Here is a 12,051-nt window from a genome sequence, read left to right on the forward strand (position 1 = left end):
CACAGAGTTTCTCAAAGAAGCGGTGATGTTGTGTGCGACATGCTGGTGGAGCGCAGGCACACCTTTCTTTGAGAAGTAGTGCCGACTGGGCATCTGGTACTGGGGCACTGCGACGGACATAAGGTCTCGAAAATCCTCTCAATCCTCTCAATCCAGCTGGTGTTACCACCTCCAAAGAAAATGATGACCTGCCAATCACGCTGGCTGTTGCGGGTAAAGAGGTGGCAGGTCTGCGCCCCAAAACAGGTGTGACTGCTGTCCCCCCAGTCACAGAGGATGAAGAGGCCGCGGATGGACAAGATATGGCAGACGGTGGTTGGCCCGGCCGGCTAGGCCGCATTGTAGCACACTGAGCTTCCCACTGCAACTTATGCTTCATGTCCATGTGCCGGTTCATGCATGAAGTACTCAAACTATGTATTTTTTGGCCTCTACTTAGCTTTTGCTGACAAATGTTACAGATAACACGAGTTGGGTCATCTTTATCGATCTGAAAAAATGCCCAGGCTATGCAAGGCTTAGCACCCATGCGACCTGAAGAGCCACCACGACTTGTGGTGAGAGGCAGAGTTGTGTTTGAGGATGCAGTTGTTGACGTGCTTCCAGTACTACGCCTCTGTCCAGGAAGGCGCAACCTGACCTCGTCGTCACTAGCATCTTCCTCCACCTCCTCTGCTGACCTCATCTCTTGGCTGACTGTGGGTTGACAGTAAGTGGGATCTCCAACCTCATCATCATCACCCTGTGCGTTATCACACCCATCGTCCTCAGAGCCAACCTGTTCCTGCCCTGACAAAAAACTAAAGTTGTCGCTCAAATCAGGTATTTGAGTCTCATCATCGTCTTCCTCATTGTCTCCACCAACAGGAGTTACAGTTTGGGAATGAGGGTCTACATTATGGTCAGAACCTTCTGCGTCTGGTCCTAGATCCGACTCATAAAGATTCTGGGCATCAGTGCAGATCATTTCCTCATCTGGATTCACAGAAGCGCTGGAGTCGACCTCTGATTCCCAGGCTATAGTATGAGTAAACAGCTCTGCAGACTAAACCATCTGTTCTAACTCATACTCAGACGGGCAGCTGGAGATTTGGGAGCTGTGAGCAAGCAAGTGAGATTGGGGTGACACCTTTGAGGACTGGAGTATTTGTGATGTTGAAGTTGATGTGGAGGAGAGCCCACTTAAAGGAGCACTTGATATCCGTTGAAGCACCTGCTGTTTTTGTGCCTCATCTGGAATTTGTAGCGATTGGCGTGGCCGTAAGAAAGGGATCTTATCACATTGTCCGCTAAAAGAAGTAGACATTTTAGTTTGGCTGGAAGATGGTCTTTCTTCTGCAGATGTTACTGTTGCTTTAACACCTACCCCACGGACACAACCTTTTTTCCCCTTCCCAACAAGTCTATTCCCCTTTCCACCAGCAGCAGGCCTTTTTCCACTCATTTTGGTGGTTAACTAATTCACAACTCTGGAGTTGTTTGCACAAAAAAACAATGGATGGGAACCGAGCAGAGCTGAGTGGCCAAACTGTGGTATTAGGCCAAAACTATTGGCTGGGTTAGATGCAGAAAAAAATTATATTCAATTTGCAACCTGATGGAGGTCAGTATAGATGGACTAATAGAACAAGTCCCACACACAGCTAGAAGCCCAAATATTTTTTCAGAGGTAGATGCAGAAAAAAATATATTCAGTTTGCAACCTGATGGAGGTCAGTATAGATGGACTAATAGAGAAAGTCCCACACACTGCTAGAAGGCCAAATATTTTTTCAGAGCTAGATGCAGACAAAAAATTATTTTGAATTTGCAACCTGATGGAGGTCAGTATAAGTGGAATAATAGAACAAGTCCCACACACTGCTAGAAGGCCAAATATTTTTTCAGAGCTAGATGCAGAAAAAAATTATATTCAGTTTGCAACCTGATGGAGGTCAGTATAGATGGACTAATAGAGAAAGTCCCACACACTGCTAGAAGGCCAAATATTTTTTCAGAGCTAGATGCAGAAAAAAATTATATTCAGTTTGCAACCTGATGGAGGTCTGTATAGATGGATTAATAGAACAAGTCCCACACACAGCTAGAAGCCCAATATTTTTTCAGAGGTAGATGCAGAAAAAAATATATTCAGTTTGCAACCTGATGGAGGTCAGTATAGAAGGACTAATACAACAAGTCCCACACACAGCTAGAAGCCCAATATTTTTTCAGAGCTAGATGCAGAATAAAATTATATTCAATTTGCAACCTGATGGAGGTCAGTATAGATGGAGTAATAGAACAAGTCCCACACACAGCTAGAAGCCCAAATATTTTTTCAGAGCTAGATGCAGAAAAAAATTATTTTTAATTTGCAACCTGATGGAGGTCAGTATAGATGGACTAATAGAGAAAGTCCCACACACTGCTAGAAGGCCAAATATTTTTTCAGAGCTAGACGCAGACAAAAAATTATTTTGAATTTTCAGCGTGATGGAGGTCAGTATAGATGGACTAATAGAACAAGTCCCACACACAGCTAGAAGCCCAAATATTTTTTCAGTGGTAGATGCAGATAAAAATTATTTTTAATTTGCAACCTGATGGAGGTCAGTATAGATGGACTAATAGAGAAAGTCCCACACACTGCTAGAAGGCCAAATATTTTTTCAGAGCTAGATGCAGAAAAAAATTATATTCAGTTTGCAACCTGATGGAGGTCTGTATAGATGGATTAATAGAACAAGTCCCACACACAGTTAGAAGCCCAATATTTTTTCAGAGGTAGATGCAGAAAAAAATATATTCAGTTTGCAACCTGATGGAGGTCAGTATGGATGGACTAATACAACAAGTCCCACACACAGCTAGAAGCCCAATATTTTTTCAGAGCTAGATGCAGAAAAAAATTATATTCAATTTGCAACCTGATGGAGGTCAGTATACATGGAGTAATAGAACAAGTCCCACACACAGCTAGAAGCCCAAATATTTTTTCAGAGCTAGATGTAGATAAAAAAATTTTTTTAATTTGCAACCTGATGGAGGTCAGTATAGTGGACTAATAGAGAAAGTCCCACACACTGCTAGAAGGACAAATATTTTTTCAGAGCTAGATGCAGAAAAAAATTATATTCAGTTTGCAACGTGATGGAGGTCTGTATAGATGGATTAATAGAACAAGTCCCACACACAGCTAGAAGCCCAATATTTTTTCAGAGGTAGATGCAGAAAAAAATATATTCAGTTTGCAACCTGATGGAGGTCAGTATAGATGGACTAATACAACAAGTCCCACACACAGCTAGAAGCCCAATATTTTTTCAGAGCTAGATGCAGAAAAAAATTATATTCAATTTGCAACCTGATGGAGGTCAGTATAGATGGAGTAATAGAACAAGTCCCACACACAGCTAGAAGCCCAAATATTTTTTCAGAGGTAGATGCAGAAAAAAAATATTTTCAGTTTGCAACCTGATGGAGGTCTGTATAGATGGATTAATAGAACAAGTCCCACACACAGCTACAAGCCCAATATTTTTTCAGAGGTAGATGCAGAAAAAAATATATTCAGTTTGCAACCTGATGGAGGTCAGTATAGATGGACTAATAGAGAAAGTCCCACACACTGCTAGAAGGCCAAATATTTTTTCAGAGCTAGATGCAGAAAAAAATTATATTCAATTTGCAACCTGATGGAGGTCAGTATAGATGGACTAATAGAATGATGCTATGCCCAAAAGATTTTACTTCACTAGGTGCAGTAAAAAAATTGGTATTCTATACACAGGTGCTATATCTTGCAACACAGATAGGCTACTCCACTGACTAACACACTCTGCAATAGGCCAAAAAGGATTAGCTTTGCTAGATTCAGCCAAATGCTGTGAAAAAAACTTGCACAGCACTGGCACAGACCTGCCTGGCAAAAACTGATAGGAACTGATGTAACCTAGTCCTGAAAAGGACTCCAATTACAATTAGTCTTTACTAGTGTTGAGCCACCCCCGTAGTGTTCGAGTTCGGTTCGGTTCGTCGAACACCCGTGTGTTCGCCGAACTGTTCGTCGAACTGTTCGTCCAACACCTTCGAACACCGTTAAAACCAATGGCAGGCAAACAAAAACACATAGAAACACATAGAAAACACCTTCAAAGGTGTCCAAAAGCTGACAAACTGCTCAGAAGACACAACTAACACATGGAAAAGTGACAAGTACATATAGTCATGCGAAAAGAAAAGAGGTGGAGGAGTAAAAGGAGGGGGAGACACAGATATAGGCATGTCATGCCCTTCTAAAATCCAAAAAGTGAGAAGCCGAGACGGCCAGTCCGCTCCTGCCCGTGCCACCTCCGTGTCGCCGGGTTTGTGCCAGAGCCGCGGTGAACCCTGACGGCCAGCCTCCCTCTCCCAATACTGGTGCCTGTCCGCTGGTGGGTCGAGAGAGCCCCCCTGTGGTGGAGGCAGCTCTAAGCTTTTTAATTTAAATTGTCTCTCTAATTTGAATGAATACACTTTAAATCCATTTACAAGGATCTATTGGAGGGCAAGTCTCATGCCAGCAGCCGCGTAATTCCAGCTCCAGTAGCGTCCACTAAAGCTGCTGCAGTTAAAAAGCTTTTATAAGGATCGAGCTCGGCTGTCCACCGCAAGGCATCCTAGTGCCAGTCCCAGCCCCTATGCCTTGGGGTGCCTCCTGATGCTCTTCACTAAGTATCCCGTGGTCCCGAAGCATTTCCTTTGAAAAAATTAAGTGTCCAAACTACAGGTGGTGTAGCTTGCTTAACAGCCGGGATAATCCGCTGACTAGCAGACACTGCTACTAGGCACAAAGTATTTCCTGGGCTAGATGCAGTTAAAAATTTGTAATTAGATATTCTCGTTGGATGCTGAGAAAGCATTCCATAGAGTCTCCTGGCACGCCATATATGATTCTCTTAAAAAGCTTGGGGTAGGGGTCTAGGGGACCCTTTTATAGCCAAAATCACGGCCCTGTATCACAATACGTCACCTAGGCTGAAGATAAATGGAACTGTAGCACCGAGGGCTCGGTTGCTACAGACGTATTGCACCTCACCCAGAGGTGTGACATCTCACTCTCAGATAAGGATGGAGTGTGGATCAGGACCCGACACCTGCATGCATTACACCACATTGCCGTGGGGCAGGGCGACCAATATGCCCCTGAGATGGGCACGACAGTCCCTGTCCCTGGCTGGAGTGGGGGGAGGGAACACTGAGGAAGGGGAACCCTGCAGTGCAGGAGCAGGGAGGAAGCAGTTCCTGGGTGCATTGAGAAGGGAGTATAAAAGGTGGGCACCATCTTAGTTCAGTGCAGAGAAGTCTGAGCAGAAGTGGCAGGGAGCAGGGGCTCTGCATGAGCTCTGCTCCGGAGGCGGGCCTAGTAACAGAGGCCCAGGCCTGCAAGAGGGAGAAGGAAGGAAGAGGAGCGGAGAAGGCTCCAGGAACGAGGAATGAAGGGATCCCAGGGGTGCGGACGGGCGAGTCGCCACCGCACGCCCGAATCCACCTGCGTGGAGGGGTCAGGCCAAAGGGGGAGACCGGTCCCCGAACTAGTGGAGGCAGGAAACGACCCTCAGCTAGAAACCGGAGGCTCTGACATTTTATGTGGCGCAGCCCCTTGCTCCACCCGCTAGGAAGGCACCACATAGGGTCAGGGAAACTGGCGCCAAGTTTACCAAGAGGAGGCCCGAGGCAGCCGGACAGAAGTGTTGGTAAGAAAGGCCAGACAAAGGACACACAAAGGGGGTCCTGTGAAGCGCTCCAAAGTTATCTGGGAGTTGTCTGAGCCCCTCACCTGGTGAGCACAGTACGACGTGGGCAGCCGTTACCTGCAGACGTGGTCTGGATAATAAGAACTGTGAGTAAAGGCCCTGAACTGCATCACTGACTCCGTGTCGTTACTGCTGCTGCCCTGCACCATCACCCCCATCCTCCGCATACACTGCCCTGAGGCTATACTCCTCCCGTGGGGAGTTATGCTACGCTCTGCTGCACCCACAACACCAGCCTTAGCGGTCTGCCCTGTAGCGGCGGTTCACTCTGACCGCAATCCACGGGTGGCGTAGTCGGACATTTAAACATCAAAACCACATAAATAGTTCCGCCACTGGTTTGACCGCCCTGAGCCACGGAACCGGATCGCCGCCACGAAGACTACAACCACCAGCATCCACCAAAAAGGGTCCGGCTCCGGGTGTCCCAAGGCCCAGGGGGTGCGTCAGAACATTTTCATCACCTTTCACAATCACCAATGGGACAAGGCAGGGATGTCCTCTGTCCCCTCTCTTATACATCCTAGTGACGGAGCACCTGCTCTCATCAATTCGCCATAACCCCAATATTAGGTGGATTGAGGTGGGAGGCATCGAGTACAAGTGCTCTCTATTTGCTGATGATGTCCTAGTATATATCACTCAATCACATATATCCATCCCTGCTGTTATGGCTGAAATAGATCACTTTGTTACATGGTAAAATTTTAAAATCAATGCAGCGAAGTCTGAGGCCCTCGATGTCTCCCTCCCTACATCCATATAGGATTCCATCCAGTCCAACTTTCCCTTTGCCTGGCCCTCACAGGGTATCAAATACTTAGGAATTCCTATTCATAGAGACCTCTCCCATCTATGTTATCTTAATTTTGGGCCCTTTATTGAACAATTCCATACAGACCACGGTTGGCAAGTTAGAACTGTAAGATTCACTACGTGAACCACTGGTGTTTTGTGGAAAAGCACATGTAAGATTCTGCAACAGTCTCTGCTGATACTCCTGCATACGTGCATCCCTTTCTATGGCAGGAATAATTTCTGCAAATTTACTTTTGTACCGGGGATCTAACAGTGTGGCAACCCAGTAGTCAGGATTATTTCTAATTCTCACAATTCGAGGGTCATGTTGCAGGTAGTGCAGCAAGAAGGCACTCATGTGTGTTGCGCATCCAGGAGCACCAAGTCCCTGTTGTGTTGGTGGCGAGGTAACAATCATGCTTCCTTCCTCTGTCCTCTCCCCCCAACCTCGCACAACAGAAATGTGATCAAGGTCTCCCTCATCTGATGAGTCTTCCATCAGTTCGTCCTCCACTTCTTCCTGGGCTCCTGCACCTTCCTCACTAGTTTGGCTGCTACCATGCGCCCTGGTAAAATCATCTCCCCCACCCTCACATGCCTGCCGCCCTGGTGCTGCCGACCGTCTGGACCTTGCAGATGTTAGCCCTTCCGCATACAACTCCTCCTCCTCTACTTCCTCCACCTCCTCTTGTGCCACCACCTGACTCCGAATTCTGTTTAACATGTGCTCCAGCATGTAAATCACCGGAATAGTCATGCTTATAATGGCATCGTCAGCACTAAACATCTTCGTCGCCATTTCAAAACTGTGCAGAAGGGTGCATAGGTCCCTGATCTGAGACCACTCCTCCAGCGTGATTTGCCCCACCTCTGAATCTCGTTGGCCCAGGCTATACGTCAGAACGTATTGCACCAGGGCTTGTCGGTGCTGCCACAGTCGCTGCAACATGTGCAGAGTTGAATTCCACCGGGTAGGCACATCGCATTTTAGCCGGTGAAGTGGCAGGCCCAACGACTTCTGTAGAGATGTAAGTCGCTGAGCTGCGGGATGCGAACGGCGGAAGTGAGCACACAGCGACCGTGCCCTCTGCAGAAGGCCATCTAGTCTGGGATAGTGGGCTAAAAATTGCTGGACAACCAGGTTCAACACGTGAGCCATACAAGGCACGTGTGTGACATTGCCCCGGCGAAGGGCCGCACCCAGGTTTGCAGCATTGTCGCACACGGCCTTCCCTGGTTTCAGGTCCAGTGGAGACAACCATTCATGAAATTGGTTCTCCAGAGCTGACCACAACTCCTCAGCTGTGTGACTCACATTTCCCAGACATTTCAATGTAAAAACCGCCTGATGACGTTGAGCCCTACTGCCAGCATAGTAAGGAGGTGTGCAGGATCCCTTCTGCGCAGTTAGAAAGCTTGTGGCATGACCAGACAGGCTTTGGGTGCAGGTGGAAGACCGAGAGGAGGTTGAGGAGGCAGAAGCAGTGGAGGAAAAATGACATAAAGAGGATTGACGCACAACTCGTGGGGACGGCAAGACTTGGACAGCAGCCCCTTGTCCTGCTGTCACCATAGTTACCCAGTGCCCAGTCAGCGACATGTAACGCCCCTGTCCATGCCTACTCGTCCAAGTGTCTGTGGTGAAATGCACCCTGTCACACACAGAGTTTCTCAAAGAAGCGGTGATGTTGTGTGCGACATGCTGGTGGAGCGCAGGCACACCTTTCTTTGAGAAGTAGTGCCGACTGGGCATCTGGTACTGGGGCACTGCGACGGACATAAGGTCTCGAAAATCCTCTGTGTCCACCAGGCGGAAAGGCAGCATTTCTGTAGCCAAGAGCTTGCAGATGGTGAAATTCAACCTCTTAGATTTCTCATGGCTAGGAGGAAATGGTCTTTTACTTGTCCACATCTGAGGGACCGAGGGCTGGCTATTGTGCTTAGACGGGGTTGATAAGGGTGTCCCCGGCAAACTGCCGGTCTGTGAGGAAGATGCAGGCGGACATGTTAGGTTGCCTTGATCCAAAGGTGGTGCTATCGATGTCGGACAGCGCTCAAGACCAGCTGGTGTTACCACCTCCAAAGAAAATGATGACCTGCCAATCACGCTGGCTGTTGCGGGTAAAGAGGTGGCAGGTCTGCGCCCCAAAACAGGTGTGACTGCTGTCCCCCCAGTCACAGAGGATGAAGAGGCCGCGGATGCACAAGATATGGCAGACGGTGGTTGGCCCGGCCGGCTAGACCGCATTGTAGCACACTGAGCTTCCCACTGCAACTTATGCTTCATGTCCATGTGCCGGTTCATGCATGAAGTACTCAAACTATGTATTTTTTGGCCTCTACTTAGCTTTTGCTGACAAATGTTACAGATAACACGAGTTGGGTTATCTTTATCGATCTGAAAAAATGCCCAGGCTATGCAAGGCTTAGCACCCATGCGACCTGAAGAGCCACCACGACTTGTGGTGAGAGGCAGAGTTGTGTTTGAGGATGCAGTTGTTGACGTGCTTCCAGTACTACGTCTCTGTCCAGGAAGGCGCAACCTGACCTCGTCGTCACTAGCATCTTCCTCCACCTCCTCTGCTGACCTCATCTCTTGGCTGACTGTGGGTTGACAGTAAGTGGGATCTCCGACCTCATCATCATCACCCTGTGCGTTATCACACCCGTCGTCCTCAGAGCCAACCTGTTCCTGCCCTGACAAAAAACTAAAGTTGTCGCTCCAATCAGGTATTTGAGTCTTATCATCGTCTTCCTCATTGTCTCCACCAACAGGAGTTACAGTTTGGGAATGAGGGTCTACATTATGGTCAGAACCTTCTGCGTCTGGTCCTGGATCCGACTCATAAAGATTCTGGGCATCAGTGCAGATCATTTCCTCGTCTGGATTCACAGAAGCGCTGGAGTCGACCTCTGATTCCCAGGCTATAGTATGAGTAAACAGCTCTGCAGACTCAACCATCTGTTCTACCTCATACTCAGATGGGCAGCTGGAGATTTGGGAGCTGTGAGGAAGCAAGTGCGATTTGGGTGACACCTTTGAGGACTGGAGTATTTGTGATGTTGAAGTTGATGTGGAGGAGAGCCCACTTAAAGGAGCACTTGATATCCGTTGAAGCACCTGCTGTTTTTGTGCCTCATCTGGAATTTGTAGCGATTGGCGTGGCCGTAAGAAAGGGATCTTATCACATTGTCCGCTAAAAGAAGTAGACATTTTAGTTTGGCAGGAAGATGGTCTTTCTTCTGCACCTACCCCACGGACACAACCTTTTTTCCCCTTCCCAACACGCCTATTCCCCTTTCCACCAGCAGCAGGCCTTTTTCCACTCATTTTGGTGGTTAACTAATTCACAACTCTGGAGTTGTTTGCACAAAAAAACAATGGATGGTAACCGAGCAGAGCTGAGTGGCCAAACTGTGGTATTAGGCCAAAACTATTGGCTGGGTTAGATGCAGAAAAAAATTATTTTTAATTTGCAACCTGATGGAGGTCAGTATAGATGGACTAATAGACCAAGTCCCACACACCGCTAGAAGCCCAAATATTTTTTCAGAGCTAGATGCAGAAAAAAATTATATTCAATTTGCAACCTGCTGGACGTCAGTATAGAAGGACTAATAGAACAAGTCCCACACACTGCTAGAAGCCCAAATATTTTTTCAGAGCTAAATGAAGAAAAAAATTATTTTTAATTTGCAACCTGATGGAGGTCAGTATAGATGGACTAATAGACCAAGTCCCACACACTGCTAGAAGCCCAAATATTTTTTCAGAGCTAAATGAAGAAAAAAATTATTTTTAATTTGCAACCTGATGGAGGTCAGTATAGATGGACTAATAGACCAAGTCCCACACACTGCTAGAAGCCCAAATATTTTTTCAGAGCTAGATGCAGAAAAAAATTATTTTTAATTTGCAACCTGATGGAGGTCAGTATAGATGGACTAATAGACCAAGTCCCACACACTGCTAGAAGCCCAAATATTTTTTCAGAGCTAAATGAAGAAAAAAATTATTTTTAATTTGCAACCTGATGGAGGTCAGTATAGATGGACTAATAGACCAAGTCCCACACACTGCTAGAAGCCCAAATATTTTTTCAGAGCAAGATGCAGAAAAAAATTATTTTTAATTTGCAACCTGATGGAGGTCAGTATAGATGGACTAATAGACCAAGTCCCACACACCACTAGAAGCCCAAATATTTTTTCAGAGCTAGATGCAGAAAATTTTTTTATTCAATTTGCAACCTGATGGAGGTCAGTATAGATGGACTAATAGACCAAGTCCCACACACTGCTAGAAGCCCAAATATTTTTTCAGAGCTAGATGCAGAAAAAAATTATTTTTAATTTGCAACCTGATGGAGGTCAGTATAGATGGACTAATAGACCAAGTCCCACACACTGCTAGAAGCCCAAATATTTTTTCAGAGCTAGATGCAGAAAAAAATTATTTTTAATTTGCAACCTGATGGAGGTCAGTATAGATGGACTAATAGAACAAGTCCCACACACTGCTAGAAGCCCAAATATTTTTTCAGAGATAAATGAAGGAAAAAATTATTTTTAATTTGCAACCTGATGGAGGTCAGTATAGATGGACTAATAGACCAAGTCCCACACACTGCTAGAAGCCCAAATATTTTTTCAGAGCTAGATGCAGAAAAAAATTATTTTTAATTTGCAACCTGATGGAGGTCAGTATAGATGGACTAATAGACCAAGTCCCACACACCGCTAGAAGCCCAAATATTTTTTCAGAGCTAGATGCAGAAAAAAATTATATTCAATTTGCAACCTGCTGGAGGTCAGTATAGAAGGACTAATAGAACAAGTCCCACACACTGCTAGAAGCCCAAATATTTTTTCAGAGCTAAATGAAGAAAAAAATTATTTTTAATTTGCAAACTGATGGAGGTCAGTATAGATGGACTAATAGACCAAGTCCCACACACTGCTAGAAGCCCAAATATTTTTTCAGAGCTAGATGCAGAAAAAAATTATATTCAGTTTGCAACCTGATGGAGGTCAGTATAGATGGACTAATAGAATGATGCTATGCCCAAAAGATTTTACTTCACTAGGTGCAGTAAAAAAATTGGTATTCTATACACAGGTGGTATATCTTGCAACACAGATAGGCTACTCCACTGACTAACACACTCTGCAATAGGCCAAAAAGGATTAGCTTTGCTAGATTCAGCCAAATGCTGTGAAAAAAACTTGCACAGCACTGGCACAGACCTGCCTGGCAAAAACTGATAGGAACTGATGTAACCTAGTCCTGAAAAGGACTCCAATTACAATTAGTATTTACTCCCACAATCTATCTATTTAAGAGCACAGACCTGCCTGATAAAAGTCGTAGGAAATGCTGTAACCTAGTCCTTAAAAGGACTGCAATCACAACTATTCCCTACTCCCAAGCTATCTGTATATTTGTGCGAAAATTGGCTTGAAATTAACAAGGTAT

The sequence above is a fragment of the Phyllobates terribilis genome, unplaced genomic scaffold, assembly GCF_046119375.1.
Source record: "Phyllobates terribilis strain yellow unplaced genomic scaffold, ASM4611937v1 Scaffold_11__3_contigs__length_659146591, whole genome shotgun sequence".
NCBI classification, from domain to species: Eukaryota; Metazoa; Chordata; class Amphibia; order Anura; family Dendrobatidae; genus Phyllobates; species Phyllobates terribilis.